The sequence below is a fragment of the Eulemur rufifrons genome, chromosome 8 (genome assembly GCF_041146395.1).
Source record: "Eulemur rufifrons isolate Redbay chromosome 8, OSU_ERuf_1, whole genome shotgun sequence".
NCBI lineage: Eukaryota > Metazoa > Chordata > Mammalia > Primates > Lemuridae > Eulemur > Eulemur rufifrons.
The window spans coordinates 32,771,122-32,796,171 of NC_090990.1; the positions used below are offsets into that span (position 1 = coordinate 32,771,122).

General features: G+C 37.5%; 1 protein-coding gene across 1 annotated transcript in view; it reads right to left on the reverse strand.

Moving 5' to 3' along the window:
* The window catches only part of ZSWIM5 (zinc finger SWIM-type containing 5), a 138,909-nt gene that overhangs the window by 102,565 nt on the left and 11,294 nt on the right, over positions 1-25,050 (reverse strand). The gene's annotated exons all lie outside the window — the stretch shown is intronic.

A 25,050-nucleotide genomic window follows, 5' to 3' on the forward strand; every position in this document is an offset into this window, starting at 1 on the left:
CATGGTTTTTTGTGCCACTATACAAAACATGTTTTCATTTCTCTTGGTAAATACCTAGCAATGGAAGTGCTGGGTCATAAGTAGGTATATAAGTAGTTTTATAAGAAACAGCCAGACCCTTTTCCAAAGTAGTTTATACCATTTCCAACAAAGATGAAAGATGTCTAATAGCTCCATATCCTCACATTTCTTGTTGTCATCTCTATATTATTCTTACAACTTTGCTATATGTTTGAAATTATTTCAAAATAAATACAGTTATGAACCACATAACAATGTTTTGGTCAACAACAGGCCATAGTGGTGCCAGAAGATTATAATGAAGCTGAAAAATTCCTATCACCTACTAACATCGTAGCCATTGTAACATCATAAGTATAAAGCACTACTCATGTGTTTGTGGTAATGCTGCTGTAAATAAACCTAATGCACCACCAGTATAAAAGTATAGTTATAAAAGTATAGCATGTACAATTATGTATAGTACATAATACTTGATAATGATAATCAATGACTATGTTACTGGCTTATGTATTTACTACACTATACTTTTTTATTGTTATTTTAGAGTATCCTCCGTTCTACTTTTTTTTTTTTTTTTTTTTGAGACAGAGTCTCGCTCTGTTGCCCGGGCTAGAGTGAGTGCCGTGGCGTCAGTCTAGCTCACAGCAACCTCAGACTCCTGGGCTTAAGCGATCCTACTGCCTCAGCCTCCCGAGTAGCTGGGACTACAGGCATGCGCCACCATGCCCGGCTAATTTTTTGTATATATATATTTTAGTTGGCCAGATAATTTCTTTCTATTTTTAGTAGAGACGGGGTCTCACTCTTGCTCAGGCTGGTCTCGAACTCCTGACCTCGAGCGATCCACCCGCCTCGGCCTCCCAGAGTGCTAGGATTACAGGCGTGAGCCACCGCGCCCGGCCCCTCCGTTCTACTTACCTATTAAAAAAAAGTTAACTGTAAAACAGCCGCAGGCAGGTCCTTCAGGATGTATTTCCTAAGAAGGCATTGTTATCATAGGAAATGACAGCTCCATGTGTGTTACTGTCTCTGAAGACCTTACAGTGGGACAAGATGTGGAGGTGGAAGACAGTGATTTTGATGTTCCTGACCCTGTGTAGGACTAGGCTAATGTGTGTGTTTGTGTCTTAGTTTTTAACAAAAAGTGTAAAAAGACTTAAAATTGTTTAATAGAAAAAAGCTTACAGAATAAAAATATGAAGAAAAAATATTTTTGTACAGTTGTATGATGTGTTTGTGCCTTAAGCTAAATGTTATTACAAAAGAGTCAAAAAAGTTTTAAAAAATTAAAAAGTTTATAAAGTAAAAGAAGTTAGAGTAAGCTAAGGTCAATAATAAATTATTATTGAAAAAAGAAAAATCTAATAAATTTAGTATAGCCTAAGGGTACAGTGTTTATAAAATCTACAGTATTATACAGTATTATACAGTAATGTCCTAGGCCTCCACATCTATCCACCATTCAACTCACTGACTCACCCAGAACAACTTCCAGTCCTACAGATCCATTCATGGTAAGTGCCTTATACAGGTGTATTTTTTTTTATCTTTTATAACATATTTTTACTGTACCTTTTCTATGTTTAGATATGTTTAGATGCAGAAATACTTACCATTGTGGTGCAACTGGCTACAGTATTTAGTACAGTAATATGCTGTACAGGTTTGTAGCCTGGGAGCAAAGGGTTATACCCTATAGCCTAGGTGTGTAGTTGGCTACACTACCTAGGTTTGTGTAACTATACTCTATGATGTTTGCACAAGAACAAAAATGCCTAACAATGCATTTCTCAGAATGTATCCCTGCCGTTAAGTGATGTATGACTTTAGTCAAAATAGCATTTATTTGTATTTACTTTCCGCTAGTCCCATTCTAACAAATACGAAGTAAGTACTGCTGTTAGTCTCATTTTACAGTGACTTATCCAGGGTCACACAGATAACTGCTGATATCCACTGATTGGTCTCTCCACTCCATCCATTGACAAATTTGATACTGACCCACAACCTTCCACTCCACTAGAGGTCAATGGCCATTACATTTGCTGGTTCTCTGCAGACAAGTGAACAAAGTTGAAACCTACCTCTAAATTTTCTAACTTTCATATTTCCAGTGGTCTTATCCTATACTTCATTTTAGCTATATACTTCCTGGGCCACACCTTAGATTTTAGCATCACCCCAAACTGCTTGCTCCACCTCTGAAATCACTAAGTCATACATTCCACTCTTTTCTACCCCTTTTCCTTCTTGGGTGCTCACTCAGTTATCCCATTATAGTTGTTCTTCCACTTCACTTGGACTTCCAGTCCATTAACTAGTCAATTAATTTTCTCTATTTGTCACTCCTCTCCTGGGTCCCTAGCACAATAGTAATCACTTAATAAATGATAATAAATGAAATTACATTATCATCCAGCTTAGATTCCATGGTCCATTATTATAATTACTCTCTTGTCAATATCCTAAAACCTGTTACTCAACTATTTTTATTTGACGAAACCTTAATCCTAAAACTATCCACCTTCTCTATGTCTATACCCAGACTAATAGGCACTGTTGAATAAAAATCACAAAATTAGGCTGATCGATGCTACTGAAAATTCAGGTTCACCAATTTTATTGGGGCCCACAATATTGTCAGACATTCTTATTATGTTTTCTTCCTCAGCTCGGTCTCCATTCTCAACAATAGCTGCATCAAAACTTCTTCTTTCTTCAAAACTCCACTTGTTATCTACACTTGGATATCTTGCAGATGCTTCAAATTCAACATATTGAAGACTGAACCCAACATCTTTCTCACCCAACACTACCCTCAACCATCCAAATACATTTATTCCGCTTCTCCAGCTCCCTCACCTTGGTAAATGGCACCACTGTAAGGCCAGAAATCTGGCAATCATCCTTGTCACCAATTGCTGCCTCACCAGCCATCCTCCAACTCAATCACCAAGCCGTGTTGATTACTTCCTATATGTGCCTAGAATCAAACCACTTTTTTCATGGTGACTACTAGCCCAGATCAACATTACTTTCTAATAGCTATAGTTTTCAAAACCCACTTTCCCTGCCTCCACTCTTACCCTGATTCTAATTTCTTCTCCAAACCACTTTCTAATTGGCTTAAAATCCCTACTAGGCTCTCTTTGATCCGACCCTAGCCAAACTCTCTAACTTCACTAAATTTCTTTCAGTCTCAAACATGTCACTTTCTCATCGCTTGGACTTCGCGTACACTATTCTCTCTACCTGATAGACTTTCCCTGTACCTCCTAACCTGGTTAACTCTTACTCAAACTTCAGGTCTCAAATTAAATATTACTTACTTTAGGGTCTACCTTATTTCCCAGAATAGGTAACAGCCTGAACTTACAATCTCATGTAAACCAACACAATATAAAGTGGTACTTAAAACATATAAGAAGTAGTATAAGAAAGGAATGTTTTTTTTCTACCTGGGAGAGTCACAGAGTAGGTGACATCCGAACATAGTTTTAAAGGATGAACTGGGGTTTACCAGAAGGATGATGATACTAGATATACCCCACCACACACATGCACAAAGGAATCCAAAGAAGGGACGGGATAGTGTCCAAACAGATATACAAACATGTGCGATGCAAGGCATGAGGGGGAGTGAAGAAGGAGGGAGGTCCAGGAACAAGTAATTTTGTATTATAGTGGAATAAACTACAAGAGTATGAGAGATTCTATTCAGTATTTCCCAAATGTGATCTGTAGACCATCTGCTTCAGAATCACCTGGCATTTGTGGCGTTTGTTAAAATATGCTGATTTCTAGGCCTCATCCCAGATCTAATCAATCAGAATCTCTGGAGGTTAGGGCCCCATATTTGTAATCTTAGCAACAGTCCAAGAGATCTTATGCACATCAGTTTGAGAACTATAGGTGAGAGAAACTGACCTTTGTTCTAGAAAGGATCACTTAAATAGATTTATTATTTATGTAAATATAAAGAAAGAAGGATGTTTCTGTTTAGTGACTAGGGTTTAGCAAAATTCTTTGAGACTCACGTACAAATATCACACCCTAGATCCCTCCATCCCTGGTTACCAGGGAGAATTAATTGACTTAAGTAAACCAGGGCAAACCAGGGGAGGGACATAATATGAGGTACTCTTTTGCATTTGGAAAAGAAAAACTGTTTAATCCTTGAGAGATTCTCATAGAAAAACATTGATTGTGGGCTCTGCAATGACAGGATACACAGATTCAGATAGGCACAACCCCTCTGGCTTTATAAAAGAGTGGATCACATGGTGTGCATGAAGGGATTGGGAACCGAACGTGTACAAAGAGGGGCACCTTGGCTAACTGAAGCACTGAGAGAATAAACTTGTCCGTGGAATCATCCTCATTTGAAAAGACCTTACTGGCCTTTGCCAAAAGCTGGACCAGTGAAATTTTGCTGTGTGGGGACACCAGTAGCACCAGAGAGTGGAGGTAAGTGTTTGACATCTGTACCACCTGGCAACAAAGAACAGTAGTACCAGAATTTTTCCCTGCTCAGAACTGGAAATCATTTACACCTTCTGTTTGGAATGAACAAACCCTCTGAAGTTTTCAGACAATGCAAGGGAAAGGGAAATGCCTGTGTTTCGGATAATACATGGGAAAGATTGATATTGATCTCTCTGCTAAATATAGTATATAGGGACTTGGGTTTTGGCTCAATTTAGAGAAATAAGGGATGGACTGCATTTTCACCATATTATGGGGCATATCATACCAGCTGCATGATAACATATGTAAAACATCTAGCACAATGTCACTGCAATTAATCAATAAGTCATAGTCATTGTGGTTATTATTTTAGAAGGAGAGAAGTAATGGCTGCAAGGTTTACAGTATGAATATAGGGGTGAATAGTTACAAACAGGGAAGTTAGGAGAAAGATCTGAGTATGTGGGAAATATTTGGCTTTCGACATGCTGAGTTTGAGGTAGACGCAAGACATCCAAACAGAGATGCCCATTTGCATAGGATGCATTTACTACCATTTCTGCTTGTTGAAATCTTATCCTTCTACCCACCTCCCAGCTCCCCTTTCTCTGTCCCTACACTCTTAACCTTTTGCAATTATATATGCCTTCTTTGATCTTTTAGCACATTTATATTTCTACTGTTACTCTTATTGTATTGTTTTATATCATAATTATTTTTCTACACATTTGTCTTATCAACTAGATAGTGAATTCCTTGAGAGCAGGAAGAGAACAAAGCCAGGCATATTGTTTTTGTTTATCCCACAGGATCTTTCTTACCCAAGATAAGTACTTAATAAATCTAACAGCAGCCATCAAGGGAAAGACCCAGAGCCCTATACGACCTAGATAAGCTCACCTAAACTTCACATCACCATTTGCAAGATGAACAGAAGGAACCCAGGATTCTAGGTAATCCTAGCAAGACTCCTGATCCTCCCCTTGCTTAACACTCATAGCTTCACTAATTGCCTTCAGGACTAATCTCATAATGCCTTTTATGCCCTGTCACTCCAAGGAATCCACAGCTCCCAGGTCATCTCTCAATGCCCAGATTCTAATCCTCATATATCTCTATGGGTCACGGGACAAATTCTTCACATGCCTCAGCACTACTTAGTCCCCTTCTCTGCTTTATTTTTCTCCATAGCATTTACCATCTGATTATTTAGTTGTCTGTGTCAACTTTTAAATATAAGTTCTGTGAGGGCAGAGATAAAAATCTGTTTTATTCACTGTTATAACTTCAGTACCTGGCTCATGGTACAGCACAATGGCTATTTGCAGAATAAATAAATGAACACATATTTCATTTAATTCAGTCAACAAATATTGAGTGCCTGTAATATGTCCCCAGGATACATTAGCGAAAAGAAAGGCATGGTTTCTATCCTCATAAAGTGTACAATCTAGGAGAAAAGATGACATTAAACAAATGTTACATAATTATGCATAATTATGATAAATGCTCTCAAGGAAAGTGTAGGATATATAATAGGGAGACCTAACCTAGTGGGATAGGAATGGGGATTTCAAGCCAGATCTTGAGGAAATACATTTAAGCAGAGACTGAAGGATAAGTAGGAATTAGGTGAGCAAAGAAGGGTGAAAAAAGATTTCAGACAAAAAGAATGTGTCATGACCTAAAAAGGAACATAGTTGCTTGTTTGTTTAGCAGCTTTACTGAGCAAAAATTGACATGCAATAAATTGTACCTATTTAAAGTATTCAATTTGTTAAGTTTTGACATGCATTAAGTTTGACGTTGGTTTAAACATAAATAGATGGAAACCATCACCCCAACTGAGATAATGAACATATCCATCTCTACCTTGCACATAATTTTTATTTACTCAACTAATATTTATTGGTACCTGCCACATGTCAGGCCCTGAATATATATTGGTATATGGTCCCTGCCCTTTTGCAGTTCAAGAGGTGTCTAATTCAAAGAAGTAAAAGAAGGCCAGGATGACAATATCTAGGGAGGAAGGCAGGGACTATATCCTGCATGGTTTGTGGACCATATTTTGATTTTCACACAGACCAATGGGAAGCAAGCAGGCCCAAGTCATCCTGAACTTGAACAGGAAGCCATTGGAAGGTTTTAAGCAGGGCAGTGACATGATCACATTTGTCTTTTCAGAAAGATCTCACAGACAGAAAGGTGAAGAATAGATAAGTCAAGAATGGTTTCTGTGGAAACCAGTTAGGCAAGTGCAATAATCCTGGTAAGAGATGATGGTAGTTGGCCAAGGGTGGTGGAGGCAGAGAGGATAAGTTTTAGACTGATTCAAGAGATAATTAGAACTGCCTCCTTAGCACAGAAGGCAGCATGTCAGTCTCGAAATCTGAAGAGATAATTAGAAAGTAGAACCATCAGGACTTAAGTGATGGGTTAGATATGATGAATAAAGAAAATGGAGGAGTCAAGGATAATTCTCAGTTTTCTAGCTGAACAATTAATTGATGGTGATGTCATTTTTAAGATAGGGGATTCTGGAGGAAGAGGACTTTGGTGGAAAAGATGAGTTCAATCTTGGACATATTGAGTTTGATGGGCTAAAAAGATAAGAGGACATACCCAGAAAGCAGCTAATTATGCCAAGGTTGGGTAGAGTAGGAACACACTGCAAAGGTGATTGAGAAAGGGCAATTAGGCAAATAAAAGGCACCCAGATTTAAAAAGAAGAAGTAAAACTATTATCTCTCTTCACAGATGACATGATCTTATACACAGAAAATTGTAAGGAAACCACACACAAGCTGTTAGAGATAATAAACAAGTTCAGCAAGGTTATAAGGTTCAAAACCCAAAATCAGTTGTACTTACACATACTTCCAATGAACAATCCAAAAATGAAATTAAGAAAACAATCAAGATATAGAACCTTACCATTACCCCAGAAAGTTCCCTCATTCCCTTAACCAGTCAATTCCCTCCAGAGGCAACCATGGTTCTGATTATATTCAACCATTGGTTAATTTTGCCTATTCTAGAACTTCATAAAATGAAATCATACAATATGTACTCTTTTGAGTAAGGCTTTTTTTCACTCAGCATAATATTTTTGAGATACATTCATGCTTGCATCAGTAGTTTGTTCCTTTTTATTGCTGAATAGTGTGGTCCACTGAATGAATATACCAGTTTGTTTAGCCATTCTCCTGTTCATGTACAACTAAGCTATTTCCAGCCAGTTTGGGGCTATTATGACCAAAGCTTTATGAACATTCCTGTACAAGGTTTTTTTGTTGACACTGTTAAAATGTGCTTTCATTTAGCTTGGGCAAATACTTAGGAATGAAATTTCTGGGTCACAGGATAAGTATATGTGTAGACTTTTTTCCAAAGTGGTGACACCATTTTATATTTCCAACAACAATGTATATTTGAGATGTCTGATTGTTCCACATTCTTATCAACATTTGGCTCTCTAATTTTAGCCATCATGGTGGTTTTAATTTATATTTCCCTGATGACTAATGACGTTGAGTGCTTTTTCATGTGTTTATTAGTCATTTGTATATAATCTTTTGTGAAGTGTCTGTTCATACCTTTTACCTATATTTTGTAGGGTTGTCTCTTTATCATTGAGTTGTAAGCATTCTTTAAATATCTTAAATATAAATCTTTTGGCCAGGCGCAGAGGTTCACGCCTATAATCCCAGCACTTTGGGAGGCCAAGTTGGGAGGATTCCTTGAAGCCAGGAGTTCGAGACCAGCCTGGGCAACATAGCAAGACTTCATCCCCACATGCACACACAAAAAATGAACTGAGTATGGTAGCGCAGGCCTGTAGTCCTACCTACTCAGAGGCTGAGGCAGGAGGATCACTTGAGCCCAGGAATTCAAGGTTACAGGGTTACAGTGAGCTATCACTGGGACACTGCACTCCAGCCTGGGTGACAGGGTGAGACCCTGTCTCCTTAAAAAAAAAAAAATCTTCTGCCAACTATATGTTTGGCAAATATCATCCCACAGGTGACAGTATTTATTGACTGAACTACTTACAGATTTTAAGTAATGTTACCGAACTCCTCTCTTTAAAATCAGATAGACTTGATTTAAATCCTGGCTCTACATATAACTAGCTGTGGGAATTTGAGCAAGGTATTTAACTTTTCCAGGAATTTTTTTGCATGTGTAAAATAGAGATAATACTTACTTTACAGGGTTGTTGTGAATATTTAGATAATGGATTTTGACATGTCTGACACATAAAAGGTCCTCAATAGATGTTAGTTCTGTTCTTTTTTGATTTAGTTCTATAACATGGCAGCTGCTGCCTTAAATAGCTGAACTGCAATTCTTAGAGTACAAAACCATAAAAATTTGAATTTTCACAATAGTACAAATCATTACAATAGAGAAGACCATAAAGGACTAGGGCTTCTCTTCCTGAGAAGAGATTAATGTGTCTTTCTTTTATTCTAGCTCAGTAACATATGCAAAAATAAGGCTAAATCTAAAAGTGGTCAAATCAAATGAAATCCAACTGGATGTGAAATTAGAAAGGAAAAGGTAAATAATTCATATTACATTGTGCTAACAGACATCTCCTACAGCATGCAGAAAAGTTAAATGACATGCTACTGTAAATACAATTGTACTGAATCCTGTCTATACCAGAATTAGTTGTATTTTGCCTCTTCCAGAGACTCACATAAAAAATAAGTTTAACCCAACAGCACTTTTAAAGCAATAACTTCATGTTAATAATACTTTAAGTAACTAAGTTATACTAATAACTTACTATAAATTAGTGTAAGTAATGGGAATCACTATAAGTAAGAGTTTTATTATACAGCATAGAAATTGCTTTATTGCCTTCTGTTTCTGTATTTATTTATTGCTATAAAAAAATTCAGGTTCTGGGTCCAAATTCTATTCCCTTAATTTCACTAGTCAAGTTAGTTAACTCTTCTACACGTCATTTCTTTCATTTGTAAAATGGGGATAATAATATGATCTATCTTATATCACTCCAATGAGAATTAATAAGCTTATAAAGACCTTGGCTGGGCATGATAGCTCATGCCTGTAATCCTAGCACTCTGAGAGGCCAAGGCTTGAGTCCAGAAGTTCAAGACCAGCCTGAGCAAGAGCAAGACCCTGTCTCTACTAAAAATAGAAAAATTAGCTGGGTGTTGTGGCACGTGACTGCAGTCCTAGCTACTCAGGAGGCTGAGGCAGAAGAATCACTTGAGCCCAGGAGTTCGAGCCTGCAGTGAGCTGTGATGATGCCACTGCACTCTACCCAGGGTGACAGAGCAAGACTGTAACAAAAAAAAATAAAAAGACCTTCCTTAGCACAGAAAACTTTTAGCATATAGTAAGTGCCCAGTAAATATTAGTTATTTTTTATTGTTGTTGTTAAATTATGTCAGTCAAGGTCTGTGACTAGTTGGGCTTCATATTTTCTAATTTGAAGAGGTAACTGAGATATGATTATGATTTATTTGTTAAACTGACTGGAAATCACTGACAGAGATTATGTACTTTGCAACCTTCATATTTCAGTTTAAATGTCACTTTCTTGAAGATCTTCTCTCCAAAGTAGGTCCTTCATTTAAATTTTAATTTCTATTATAATAAATGTTGACAGATATGACTCAAAGAAACAAATGTTCTTTGGGGGCCCTCAGTAATTTTTAACAATGTAAAGGGGTCTTAAGACCAAAATGTTTAAGATTGATATGACTCATTGATTAGAAAATATGTATTCTCTTGATTCAAAGTATATTATGGTCTCTCAAACTTCTCAGTGATTTATTTTCCCTTTCTTGTCTGGACTTAACTTCAGTGGTAATTAAGAATTGTGCACATTCACTTTTTCCTATTATAGTTATACTTACAATAAGGTTGCAAAGGCTAACCTACAACTTTAGGATTTTTTTTTTTTATTTCTTTTTACTATGAACTAAAATTGCATCAATTCAATGAGGGTTGCACTAGCTACCTTTTGCCTACGAGAAGTCATAATTGACAACCAAATTTTTATGGTAATATGATTACTAACACAGCTTACTTGTAAGATATTTAATATAATCTTTCTAAACAGTAAATCCACACTGTTAAACGAAAGTGAAAAATTAGGAAGCACTGCACTGAAATTATTCCTTCAGTCCATCTCCCACTTCCACTGATGCCACTCCTTAAGTGAGCCCCTCCTCTTCTCTCACTTCTTCTATTACAACAGCCATCCTATGTTCATTCTTTATTTTCACCAATCTAATGAGATTCTAAAGACTCTATCTCAAAAAACAAAACAAAACAAATTAGAAAATCTGGCAACACTGGGCCCAAATTTCCATACAGCAAAACTCTGCTAGAGCAGAGGAGAGGATATCTAGGTACAATGGCACATGTGATTTGCAATTTACAGTTTACTTTAGTCCTTACCTAGATCTCTTCTCCTCTGCTCCTTATCTGCCTGGCTCTCCATAAACAACTGAATTTGTGCTACCTGCTTTATCGAATAAAATCCAAATTCCTTAGAAAAATATACAAAACTTGATAATCTGGTTCAAGCTAACTTTCCATTGTCAACATCCATCTCTTATGTTCTCCCTCACTCATATGCTTATCATTCTTCAAACACATCATGTTTTTTATGCATTCTTTCACACTTCCAATCTGTACATAGTTCCTTCTGCTTAGAATGTCCTCCCCACATTCGTTTTCTCACCTATCCAAGCATCTAAAGAACTCTAGTCCTCCTTTAAAACTCATCCATACCAGAAGGTGGGAAAACATATAATCTCATATAAAGGAGATAATGCATGTAAACATTTAGCACAGAGCTTGGCATACAGTAAGTTCTCATTAATGTCTTTGCAACAACTCTAAGAGGTGGGAATCATTACCTCATAAAAGAGACAAGAATATTGTTGCTTAAAGAAGATCATGACTTAATCAAGACCAAGGAGCAGGTAAGTGACACAGCTGGAATATGAACCATATTCTAATTCTCTCACATTATTATCAGCAGCCTGTACTGTCTCTTCCTATTCCAATTCAAATGACCTAGAACGGCAAGATTATTTATTTCATCATGTCACTTTATTATTCAGGGACACCTCCAACATTTTCCTACTGTCAACCAATCCAAACCACTCTACCTTTGTATTGCTAAATGCCTTTCATAGTTCAGCCCACAATACAAGCTTAATATATAGTCTCAACTATTCAACTCGTATTATTAAATGAACAAATAAATGAATGAGAAAACTTCTATTGTACTGATAATCTGATTTTTTTTTTTTTTTTTTCTTTTTTCTTTTTTTTTTTTGAGACAGAGTCTCGCTTTGTTGCCCGGGCTAGAGTGAGTGCCGTGGCGTCAACCTAGCTCACAGCAACCTCAAACTCCTGGGCTTAAGCGATCCTACTGCCTCAGCCTCCCGAGTAGCTGGGACTACAGGCATGCGCCACCATGCCCGGCTAATTTTTTCTATATATATTTTAGTTGGCCAGATAATTTCTTTCTATTTTTAGTAGAGACGGGGTCTCCCTCTTGCTCAGGCTGGTCTCGAACTCCTGACCTTGAGCGATCCACCCGCCTCGGCCTCCCAGAGTGCTAGGATTACAGGCGTGAGCCACCGCGCCCGGCCGATAATCTGTATTAGATGGTAGGCTCTGAACACTTTTGTTAGCATTTCCCATATCATCTATCTTAATGCACAGTATGTACTGAAAATAAAATCACCTATTAAAACCTATAATCCTGAACAAGAGTGAGACCCCATCTCTACCAAAAATAGAAAAAATTAGCCAGGTGCACCTGCAGTCCCAGTTACTGAGGAGGCTGAAGCAGGAAGATTGCTTCAGCCCGGGAGTTTAAGGTTGCAATGAGCTATGATCATGTCATTGCACTCTACCTAGGGTGACAGAGCGAGACTCTGCTAAAAAAACTTTTTTTAAACCCTATAATATACACGTATGCACTATCAGTTATGAAACACCATCCTGCTTTTTTAAAAATCTCCTCACAGGTAACAGTACACCTCTAAGCTGATGAAATACTAAAAGTCAGCAACATCGTGTGTGTGTGTGTGTGTGTGTGTGTGTGTGATTTATATAATATTGTATGTATATTTCTCTGTACCTATAGAATGAGAAAGATATCTGAAGGATGTCCGGATGACTTTTACCTTTCTTCTTTGAACTTTTAGATACTGTTGTGATTTATAAATGAGTATGTAATTTTTGAAAAACAATAAAGCTATTTAAGCTATTTTAAGAAATGATTCTTTTGGACCAGGTGTGGTAGCTCACACCTGTAATTACAGCACTTTTGGAGGCCAAAGAAGAAGAATCACTTGAGGCCAGGAGTTCAAGACCAGCCTGGGCAATATAGTGAGACCCCTGTCTCTAAAAAAAAAAAATTTTTTTTTTTACTTTTTTTTTTTTTTTTGAGACAAAGTCTCACTCTGTTGCCCAGGCTAGAGTGCCGTGGTGTCAGCCTAGCTCACAGCAACCTCAAACTCCTGGGCTTAAGCAATCCTCCTGCCTCAGCCTCCCAAGTAGCTGGGACTACAGGCATGTGCCACCATGCCCGGCTAATTTTTTCTATATATATTTTTAGTTGGCCAAATAATTTCTTTCTATTTTTAGTAGAGACGGGGTCTCGCTCTTGCTCAGGCTGGTTTCGAACTCCTGAGCTCAGACGATCCTCCTGCCTCTGCCTCCCAGAGTGCTAGGATTACAGGCGTGAGCCACCGCGCCAGGCTTACAAAAAAATCTTAAAAATAAAAAATTTGCCTGGCCTGGAGGCATGCACATGTAGTCCTACCTACATACGAGGCTGAGACAGGAGAATCACTTGAGCCTAGGTGAGCTGTGATCATGCCACTGCACTCCAGCCTATGCAACAGAGGGAGACCCGGTCTTTAAAAAAAAAAGATTGACTTAAGTCTCTGCTGCAAGTGCATCAGTTCAATCTTGTTCCCCCCACTCCTTTATAAATGTTTATCATAAAAGCACTCCCTAATAAACCTTCCGCAAGCAAATTTCTATCTCAGAGTCTATTTCCCAGAGAACACAACCTAAAAAACCCAATTCCATGGGAAGATTCAATAAAGTGGCTATGACCTACACTGTTAGGTAGCCTTACAGAACATTACTTTATTTCAGCTAGTGAAAATCACTAAAATTCAGCTGTCTATGACATAATGTCAAGCCATCATTCTGTTGAAACAAAAAGAGCAACCTACATAGCAGCATTTGGATAAGCAGCAGAACAGGATGAATATATCAGAGATGCCAAAACCAAAATATTTAACAAATAATTTAACAAGTAAGCAAATAGTAGAACTGTGTTCATCTTTTAAAAAAAACTAAAGTAACTATTCCATTCATAACCTGAAAATGGGTAGAATAAAAAAAGTAATGAATCACATTCACCAATATTATATACATCAAAGGTCAAAGGCAACAGAGGAATTGCAGAATTTTAATCAAATAAAGGGGATTCTTCTACATAAATTAATGCTTCCTGAACTTACTTGGGACATGGACTCCTTTGAGCATCAAATAAAAGTATAATCTGTCTTCCCTGAAAAATGTCCATTTCTATTTGTAAAATCTGAAAATAATTTCAAGAGTTCCTGGATCCTTTAAAGCTATCTATAGAAGTGAGGTTAACAATCCCTGACCTAAATCAGATTTGTAAAGTTAAGATGACATCTCTATAACCCACATTAATTAATTAATTAATTTTGAGGCAGAGTCCCCCTCTGTCACCCTGGCTAGAGTACCGTGGTGTCAGCCTAGTTCACAGCAGCCTCAAACTCCTGGGCTCAAGCAATCCTCCTGCCTCAGCCTCCCAAGTAGCTGGGACTACAGGCATGTGCCACCATGCCCAGCTAATTTTTTCTATATATTTTTAGTTGTCCAGCTAATTTCTTTTTATTTTTTAGTAGAGAAGGGGTCTCGGTCTTGCTCAGGCTGGTTTCGAACTCCTGAGCTCAAACGATCTGCCCGCCTCGGCCTCCCAGAGTGCTAGGATTACAGGCGTGAGCCACCGCACCCGGCCTTCCCACATTAATTTAAAGGGCAAAAGATGTCTACCAAAAATACAGTTAAATAAACCATATCATTTTTAACTTAGTTTTATTACATTACTATACATGAATACAAGAAATACATGAATAGGTTCTCACCATAAAACAATTCAAACAATACATATCAAACTAAATTCCTCTTGGCTACCACTCATTCTCATTTCTCTTGATAGAGATTATCAGTTTGATGTAAATCCTTTCAGATTTTTAAAATGTTTTTTCAAAAATATATGTAGCTATTAAAATGTATAGAATTATTTTGAATAAACTGTGTTAAGGACTAACATTTAAAAATAACAAAGGAGGGCTGGCAACGTGGCTCATGCCTATAATCAATCCTAGCAGTTTGGGAGACCGAGGCAGGATAACTTCAGCCCAGGAGTTTGAGGTTGCAGTAAGCTATGATGAGGCCACTGTACTCCAGCCTGGGTGACAGAGTGAGACTATGTCTCAAAATAAATAAATAAATAATAACAAAGGATAGATACTAGTGATTTTCACTACTATCAGTAAATTGTGTTGCTGAAGTTATTGACTTTGTCACATTAACTCTTTCCTGAATCCAGTCTATTCAATTAATTCAATTTGACCCACAAGTTCCTAATCTGGTTTGGAACAAGCTAGGGTATAAATCAATCAATAAATCAATTCATCCAACATCTACTAACTAAGCTCATTATATGTAAGTCACTGTGCTAAGTGCTACAGAGCAGTGGTTTGCAAGCATTTAAACCTGGGGAGCTTGTCAAAAATACAGATTCCTGAGCCCCACTCCAATCTTTTTTTTTTTTTTTTTTTTTGAGACAGAGTCTCACTTTGTTGCCCAGGCTAGAGTGAGTGCCGTGGCGTCAGCCTAGCTCACAGCAACCTCAAACTCCTGGGCTCAAGCGATCCTCCTATCTCAGCCTCCCGAGTAGCTGGGACTACAGGCATGCACCACCATGCCCGGCTAATTTTTTCTATATATATATTTTTTTTTTTTAGCTGTCCATATAATTTCTTTCTATTTTTAGTAGAGATGGGGTCTCGCTCTTGCTCAGGCTGATCTCGAACTCCTGAGCTCAAACGATCCGCCCACCTCGGCCTCCCAAAGTGCTAGGATTACAGGTGTGAGCCACCGCGCCCGGCCCCCACTCCAATCTTAGTTAACTAGAATTTCCAAGGGTGGAGTCCTGAGTCTGTATTTTACCAAAGCTCCTCATATGACTATGTAAAGCAGCCAGGGCTGGAAATCACTGCTATGAAAGTCATACAAATGAATAAGATAATGGTCTAAATTCATTTCAACAAAGATCTCCTAAAAATCCATTAAGAAACCTACTAGGTATAATAGGATACAATCCTTGCCCTGGAAGAGCTTGTAGACTGGAAGGGAGAATAAGACTTGTAACAAAGGCCGGGCGTGGTGGCTCACGCCTGTAATCCTAGCACTCTGGGAGGCCGAGGCGGGTGGATCGCTCAAGGTCAGGAGTTCGAGACCAGCCTGAGCGAGACCCCGTCTCTACTAAAAATAGAAAGACATTATATGGACAACTAAAAATCTATATAGAAAAAATTAGCCGGGCATGGTGGCGCATGCCTGTAGTCCCAGCTACTCGGGAGGCTGAGGCAGTAGGATCGCTTAAGCCGAGGAGTCTGAGGTTGCTGTGAGCTAAGCTGACGCCACGGCACTCACTCTAGCCTGGGCAACAAAGTGAGACTCTGTCTCAACAAAAAAAAAAAAAAAAAAAGACTTGTAACAAATTATAACACAAGCTAAAGATGGAAAGTGCTTCTGTCTATTCCCTCACTAAAATGTATGCTCCACAAAAGCAGGAACTTTGTTTTGTTCATCTCTATACCTCCAGTGGCTAGACCAGAGTCTGGCACATAAGTACTCAAAAAACACTTGTTGAATAATGCATCCAACTAAAGTGGAAGGAAGTTTTAATTTTAGCCAAGCAGATAAGGAACAGACGTTTAAGAATAGATGTACAGAATTTTAAGAGGAAAGGAAAGGGGAAAAGAAAGAGAACAAATATTCCCAGTACCCCTACAACATGTAAGAAATTCTAAGCTGCCCTCACATGCATTTTCTCACTTAACTGTCATGTCAACATTCTAACATAGTGTTATGTCCCCATTTTATGGATGAGGAAACTGAGGCACAGAGAGGTTAAGTAACTTGTCCAAGGCTACATACACATCTGGAAAGTGGCAGAACTTGGGATTTGATCCCAGGTTTCCAAACATAATGCTTAGGAATTCAGACCTCATTCTCTAAGAAACAGAATGTCTTTGAAGATTTTCCTTTTCTATTTTGGAATGTTTGCTTTTCTAACAACTGCTTTATTGCAATATAATTCATATATAATAGAACTCATCCTTTCAAAGTATATAATTCTGTGGTATTTAGTATAGTCACAGATTTGTGCAACCTTTGCCACTATGTAATTTTAGAGCATTTTCATCGCTCTAAGGAAATTCCATACCCATGAAAAATCACTTCCCCTACTCGAGCACCTGGAAACCACTAATCTACTTTCTGTCTCTAGGATTTACCTATTCATGTAATATGTGGCCTTTTTTATTTAACTTTTTTTATTGTGGTAAAATACACGTAAGATTTACCATTTTTATGTGTATAGTTCTATAGCATTAAGTATTAATATATTCATATTGTTGTGCAACTATTATCACTACCTATCTCTAGAACTTTTTCATCATCCCATATTAAAACTCTGGACCCATTAAACAATAACTCTCCATTCCTCTCTCCCCTCAACCCCGGATAACCTCTATTCTACTTCTGTCTCTATGAATTTGCCTATTCTAGATACCTCGTATAAGTGGAATCATACAATAATTGTCTTTTGTGTCTGGCTGATTTCATTTAACATAATGTCTTCAAGGTTTATCCATATTGTAGCATGTATCAAAATTTCATTCCTTTTTAAGGCAAAATAAAGCTCCATCGAATATATATACCACAGGGTCTCACTCTTTCACCTAGGTTGTAGTGCAGTGCTGTGATCATAGCTCACTGCAGCCTCCAAATTCTAGGCTCATGTGATCCTCCTGCCTCAGTCTCCTGAGTAGCTGGGACTACAGGTAAGCATCACCACATTCAGCTAATTTTTTCTTATTTTTTGTAGAGATAGGGGTCTCACTATGTTATCCATTCTAGTCTCAAACTCCTGGTCTCGAGTGATCCTTCTCTACCTTAGCCTCCCAAAATGCTATGATTACAGGCACGAGCCATCACTTTTCTTTTTATCCATTCATCTGTCAATGGATACTCGAGTTGCTTACATATTTGACTACTAAGAATAATACTGCTATAAACATGTTTAAATATCTGTTCAAGTCCTTGCTTTCAATTCTTTTGGTTCTACACACAAAAGTAGAATTCCTGGATCATATGGTAATTCTATGTTTAATTTTTTGAGGAATTGCTATACTGTTTTCCACAGCAGCTACACCATTTTATACTCCTAAAGGGTTCCAATTCCTCCACATCCTTGAAAAAATTTGTTATTTTATTATTTGATTTTCTTTAACATCCAACCTAATGGGTATAAAGTGGTATCTCATTGTTGTTGTGATTCCCATTTCCCTAATGATTAGTGATGCTGAGCACCTTTTCTTGTGCTTATTGGCCACTTGTATATCTTTGGAGAAATGTTTATTCAAGTCCTTTGCCATTTTGAATAGGGTTGTTTTTTGTTGTTGAGTTGTAGAAGTTCTTTATATATTCTGGATATTAATCCCTTATCAGACATGTTGGTTTTGAGTGGCTAGTAGGATGTCAATTTAGAAATATCAGGCAGGTAAACATACATAAGGATCTTGAATTCCAGAGAAAGAACAAAAGATGCAGACTTAACCATCATGTTATTTGCACAATGACATGTATAAAGTACTTTCACATATATTACCTTAGTTAGAATCTCACAAAAATCCTGACACTTTTACAGATGAAAAACCCAAGGTAGATCTCCTGACTCCAAATCCCAACATTAAGACTGTTTGGAAGTACTTCAGGGTTTTAAAGGAAAGAAGAAGCTGGTCAATCTGATGAAATTCTGGGCTCTACCCCAATCCCCAGAAGAGCTCAAATTTTATCTGCTGCAAAAACTGAAATTCCAACTAAAATTTCATTTGAAAATGAGAGTACAGCTGCTTTTAACAAATTTTAAACCACTATATTAGACCATGCTATCTTATGTTCATAAAATTGTGATTGAAGCTATAGAAATAAATTGGATTGCTAAATTAGAAGACTTGCGGCAAGAAGGTACATCCTACTTTTGTCGGGTAAAGAGAATGAAGAGGGAAGGTAGAAAGAAAACAGAATGGTGAAGTAAAACAAAAACCTAGGAAGGAGCATTTCTAAGAGGAAGGTGCAGTAGACTGCAGAAAATTCTATACAGAGGTCATAAAGAATGAAGACTGGAAAAAAAGATACCGTGCTTGGCAAGCGTGAGGTCACTAGTGATCTTCAAGAGATCAATTTTAATTTAGCAAGTGAAAACACAAGTCATACTACAAAGTCTTCAGAGGTGGAGTGAAGGTTGAGCGAGGGAAGGTAACAAATACAGCATACTCTCAACAATTTTAAGAAAGGCTATTACAATAACAGTGAATGTGCTAGAACTCATTCTAACTGCTTTACACGTTAACTAATTTAATCCTCAAAACAACCTATGAAGTAGATACCATCATTCTGTTCCTTTACAGTTGAGGACACTAAGACATGGTAAGGAGACAGAATTGCATGACAGTGTGTATGTGTATATACGTGTACATCAATATACATACATGGTAGATATATACAAATATATACATATGATAGTAAAGAGTTCAACAATATAAAATTGACTGAGAGAAAAGATTAGCATGATTAAGAGTTTTTTCATGATAGGGAGCCATAATGTGTTTACCCTGCTTATAACATCAATGTAAGCTGGTGATGCTGGCCAGTCACGTCAGTTTACCAGGTATTGGTAGACTTAAAACGAAATAAGAATAGGCTGGTTTTTCCTGAAACTATCAAAGCTACAGGGTCCCATTCAATAAAACCACGAATGAATGGGGGGAAAATGTAATTATCTCCAAGGCTTTCAAAGACACAATACATTTTCCTGGTGCTTACAGACCACAAGATAATGAATGGATGGACAAAAAGCTATTTTGCTGATTAGCTCCATCATATATTTGTACCTAAAAGAAGAAAAAAAATTTTTTTTAAGGAAAAAGAAAGGATTATCTGAAGATAACTAAGTTATTATACAGCCAGAAATCTGTAAAGTTTACACTGAGAAAAAACTATTAGTATCTAGTAACATTTTGTCATCTTCCTGCCTTCCAGTATTACTTTTTTAAATCAACTGTGTACTAAAGTTATAGGGCATGTAAAATGTTGATGTAGTAATGTAATACAGAAGGAATTTCATGAAAGGTAAATCTAACTTGTAAGCAGTAAATAGATGTTTCAATCTTTATTGAAATATTAGACATAATTGTGATATTTCTTATAAGTGGAATTAAATTAGAGTAATATATCCAGTTGTCCCCATTTCCCCAGTTAATCACTTCCTACTCTTTGCCCCCACAGAAACTACCTCTGTTATTCCAAAACACTGTGTCAGATTCCATCTAATATTTGTATCCTATACTAAACTGTATACTACTTTAAATATAGAAGTTATGTTCTATTTTATACACAACATTAAAAAATTAATTTTTATAAATGAATACATGAGTGGACAAACATGAAGAAAATTAAAGCTTGGCATTACATTAAATACAAGTGGCCACTGATGATTGTGAGATTGACAATTTTTTTTTGTTGTTTTTTTTTTTTGAGACAGAATCTTACTCTGTTGCCCTGGCTAGACAGCAGTGGTGTCATCACAGCTCACTGCAACCTCAAACTCCTGGGCTCAAGCAATCTTCTCAAGTCAGCCTCTGGAGTAGATGGTAGTACAGGCATGTGCCACCACGCCTGGATAATTTTTGTATGTTTTGTAGAGACAAGGTCTCACTCTTGCTCAGGCTGGTCTCAAACTCCTGACCTCAAGCGATCCTCCTGCATGGGCCTCCCAGAGTGCTAGGATTACAAGAGTGAGCCACCTCACCCAGCTGACAATGACAATGTATATACTTTGGAATAAGATCTTTCCAAAGAGACAAACATTCTTTAAGTGGTAAGAGAATAACTCTCCTTAAGATCCATCAATAAACCTAAAGATAGGTGAAACAATAGATAGAAAAGAAAGTTGACATGGTCCATAGCATTTGTGGAGTAAAAATTACATAATATTTTGATTGCCAACAATAAGTTTAGAAACACTGATAACACTAATAAAGGTGATCATTTTTCTACAGCAGCATTTCTCAGCCTTGGCTGCACATAAAACTACCTGGGACCTTTTTTAGAATTTTGAAATTGGGTCCTCATTCTCAACAAATTCTGACTTAATTCATTTGGGGTGAGTGCCGGTACTGTCATTTTTTAAAATCTACCCATGAGACTTAAATGTGAAACGAAGACCAGGGCCTATAATTCTTTTTAAAATCAAATTTTTGAGGTATAATTTACATTCAATAAAACTTGCCAATTTAAGCATATAATTTGATAAGTTTTGACAAACAATTGGTCGGTCAACCACAACAATCATGAACATTTCCATCACCCAAAAAACTTTTCTCACACCTGTGAACCTGAAAAAGCCAATCCCTCAAGATGAACTTAAGCGGCTAACTGGGCCTACATTTAAAATAGAGTCAAACATCCATTTACGTAGTAGAGGTCACACATTCTGAATTCCTGGAAAACCCACATGGCTGCTTAACTCCAGGACTTTCATAGCTGACTGTTCTGTCCATGTGCCTGAACCAACCAATAGGCCATGGCCTGTATCGACCAACCAGAACTAAGCAAGTTTGAATCTTCTGTTTACATAAATGGATCTGACTGGGAATCTGGATGAGACCATTCCCTATAAAAGCCAACCCCTCCCTCTGTTCTCTGGCATGCACCTTCCTTTTAGGCCAAAGGCTGCGTCATCCCAGTTTGCAAACTTTTCCCTGGAATAAACTCTCTTTCCTCTAAATTCCATTTCAGAGAATTTTTGTTCACACACCCTATTCTCCTCTACCCTAACAACCAGTGATCTACTTTCTATCATTATAGCTTTGGGCTTTCTAGAATTTCATATACATGAAATTGTATTGGATGCAGTTTTTTGTGTATGGCTTCTTTTGTTTATGATAATGCTTTTGAGATTCATCAGTGTTGCTAGGCTAGGAGTAGTTTGTTCTTTTTGTTGCTGAATAGTATTCCATCTGTATGGATATACAATAACCAATTTACCCATTCACCCAATTGGTAGGCATTTGGGTTGTTTACAGTTTGGGGCTACTATAAATAAAGCTGCTATGAATATTCAAGCATATGTCTTTAATATGAACATACAAGGTTCTTCAAAAAGTTCATGGAAAATACTTATTATGGAAAGATTATGCATGGATTTCAAACTTTTTGCACCAAAATAAATTCATACTTACTTGCTATAACATGTCTGAACAGGATTCAGTTTGAGATACTAAGAAGAATCAGACAACAGTTTGAAAAAAGCCCCTATCAGAGGAACATGAATTCCACTAAAACTGAAGCAAGACAAACATCAAATTTACAAAAAGTGTGAGTAGAAGAACAGTGAAATCACTGATATTTTGAGAAAAGTTTCTGGGGCCAATGCCAAAAGATATCAGCAATTTACACACAGGTGAGGTGGTGTACAGCTGTAGTCCCAGCTACTCAGGAGGCCGAGATAGGAGAATCACTTGAGCCCAGGAGTTTGAGACCAGCTTGGGCAACATAGTGAGACCTTGTCTCTGAAAAAAAAAAAAAAAAGAAAAAGAAAGGGAAACCACCAGTTTACAGATGGATAACTCATTTTAAGAAGGGATGATCACTTTGGGTAGTATAGACATTTTAACAATGTTGATTCTTCCGATCCACGAGCATGGTATGGTTTTCCACCTATTTACAAGTTCTGCTGTTTCCTTCCTCAGTGTTTCATAGTTTTCCCTATAGAGGTCCTTTATCTCTTTAGTTAAATATATTCCTAGATATTTTATTTTCTTTGTTGCTATTTTGAAGGGTATGGAGTCTTTAATTTGGTTCTCCAATTGACTGTTATTGGCATATATGAATGCCTCTGATTTATGTGTATTAATTTTGTAACCTGAGACTTTACTGTATTCGTTAATCAATTCCAGGAGTCTCTTGGTTGAATCCTTGGGGTTTTCCAGATATAACATCATATCATCAGCAAAGAGTGAGAGTTTGATCTCTTCTTTCCCTATTTGGACTCCCTTGATTCTGCTCTCTTGCCTGATAGCTCTCGCAAGGACTTCCAATACTATGTTGAAAAGTAATGGGGACAGTGGGCAGCCTTGTCTGATTCCAGTTCTAAGTGGGAATGCTTTCAATTTTTCCCCATTCAGTATGATGTTGGCTGTGGGTTTGTCATATATGGCTTGTATCATTTTTAGGTAGGTTCCATCTATGCCTATTTTGTTAAGCATTCTTATCATAAAAGGGTGTTGAATTTTGTCAAATGCTTTTTCTGCATCTATTGAGAGGATCATATGGTTTTTATTTTTGCTTCTATTTATGTGGCAAATTACATTTATAGATTTACGTATGTTGAACCACCCCTGCATCTCTGGGATGAAGCCCACTTGGTCATGATGGATTATTTTTTTGATAAGCACTTGAATTCGATTTGCTAGGATTTTATTGAGAATTTTTTACATCTATATTCATAAGAGAAATTGGTCTGTAGTTCTCTTTTTTTGTTGCATCCTTTCCTGGTTTTGGTATCAGTGTTATGTTGGCTTGGTAAAACGTGTTGGGGAGAATTCCATCCTTCTCAATATTGGAGAATAGTTTATGTAGGATGGGCACCAGTTCTTCTTTGTATGTGTGGTAAAATTCGGATGTGAACCCATCTGGACCAGGGCTTTTCTTTTTGGGAAGGTTTTTATTGCTGTTTTGATTTCAGTTCTTAATATTGGTCTATTTAGGAATTCTATTTCTTCCTGGTTGAGCCTGGGAAGGCTATGTGTTTCTAAAAATTTGTCCATTTCCTCCACATTTTCCAGTTTGTGTGCATAAAGATTCTTGTATAATTCATAGATGATATCGTGGATCTCTGTGGCATCAGTCGTGATTTCTCCTTTCATGTTCCTAATGGAGGTTATTAGAGATTTTTCTTTTCTGCTCTTGGTTAGTCTAGAAATAATAGAAATTTTTCAAAAGAGGAAATAAAAATGGCTAACAAACATATGAAAAAATGTTCAACATCTCTAATCATCAAGGAAATGCAAATCAAAACCACAATGAGATATCACTTAACTCCAGTGAGAATGGCCTTTATCAAAAAGTCCCAAAACAATACATGTTGGCGTGGATGCAGAGAGACAGGAACACTCATACACTGCTGGTGGGACTGTAAACTAGTGCAACCCCTGGGGAAAACAATATGGAGATACCTTAAACAGATTCAAGTAGACCTACCATTCGATCCAGTAATCCCATTATTGGGCATCTACCCTAAGGAACAAAGGTCATTCTATGACAAAGACACCTGTACCCAAATGTTTATAGCAGCACAATTCACAATCGCAAAGATATGGAAACAACTCAAATGCCCATCAATTCATGAATGGATTACTAAATTGTGGTATATGTATACCAGGGAGTATTACTCAGCTATAAGAAATAACGGAGATACGACATCTCTATGGTTCTCCTGGAGATAGTTGGAACCCATTATATTAAGTGAAGTATCCCAAGAATGGAAAAACAAGCATCACATGTACTCACCAGAAAATTGGTTTCCCTGATCATCACCTAAATGCACATTTGGGAAGGATACCAATTGGATGTCAGACTGAGGTGGGGGGTGGGGGGAGGGGATGGGTGTATGCCTACATGATGAGTGCGTTGCGCACCGTCTGGGGAATGGTCACACTTGAAGGTGCTGACTCGGGGAGGGGGGGTGGGAGGAGGGGATGTGTGTATACCTACACATGATGAGTGCAATGCGCACTGTCTGGGGAATGGTCACGCTTGGAGCTCTGACTCGGGGAGATAGGCGGTACATGGGCAACGTATGTAATTTGAACTTTTGTACCCCCATAATAAGCTGAAATAAAAAAAAAAAAAAAAAAAGAAGGGATGAGACAATGTTGAAGGTGAAGCCTGCAGCAACAGACCATTCACATCAATTTGTGAGGGAAAAAAATCACTTTGTTCCTGCCCTAACTGAAGAGGACTAACAATTAACAGCAGAAACAATAACCAATAATGTAGACATTTCAATTCGTTCAACTTACACAATTCTGACTGAAAAAGTTGAGCAAACTTTCCACTCAATGGGTGCCAAAACCACTGCAT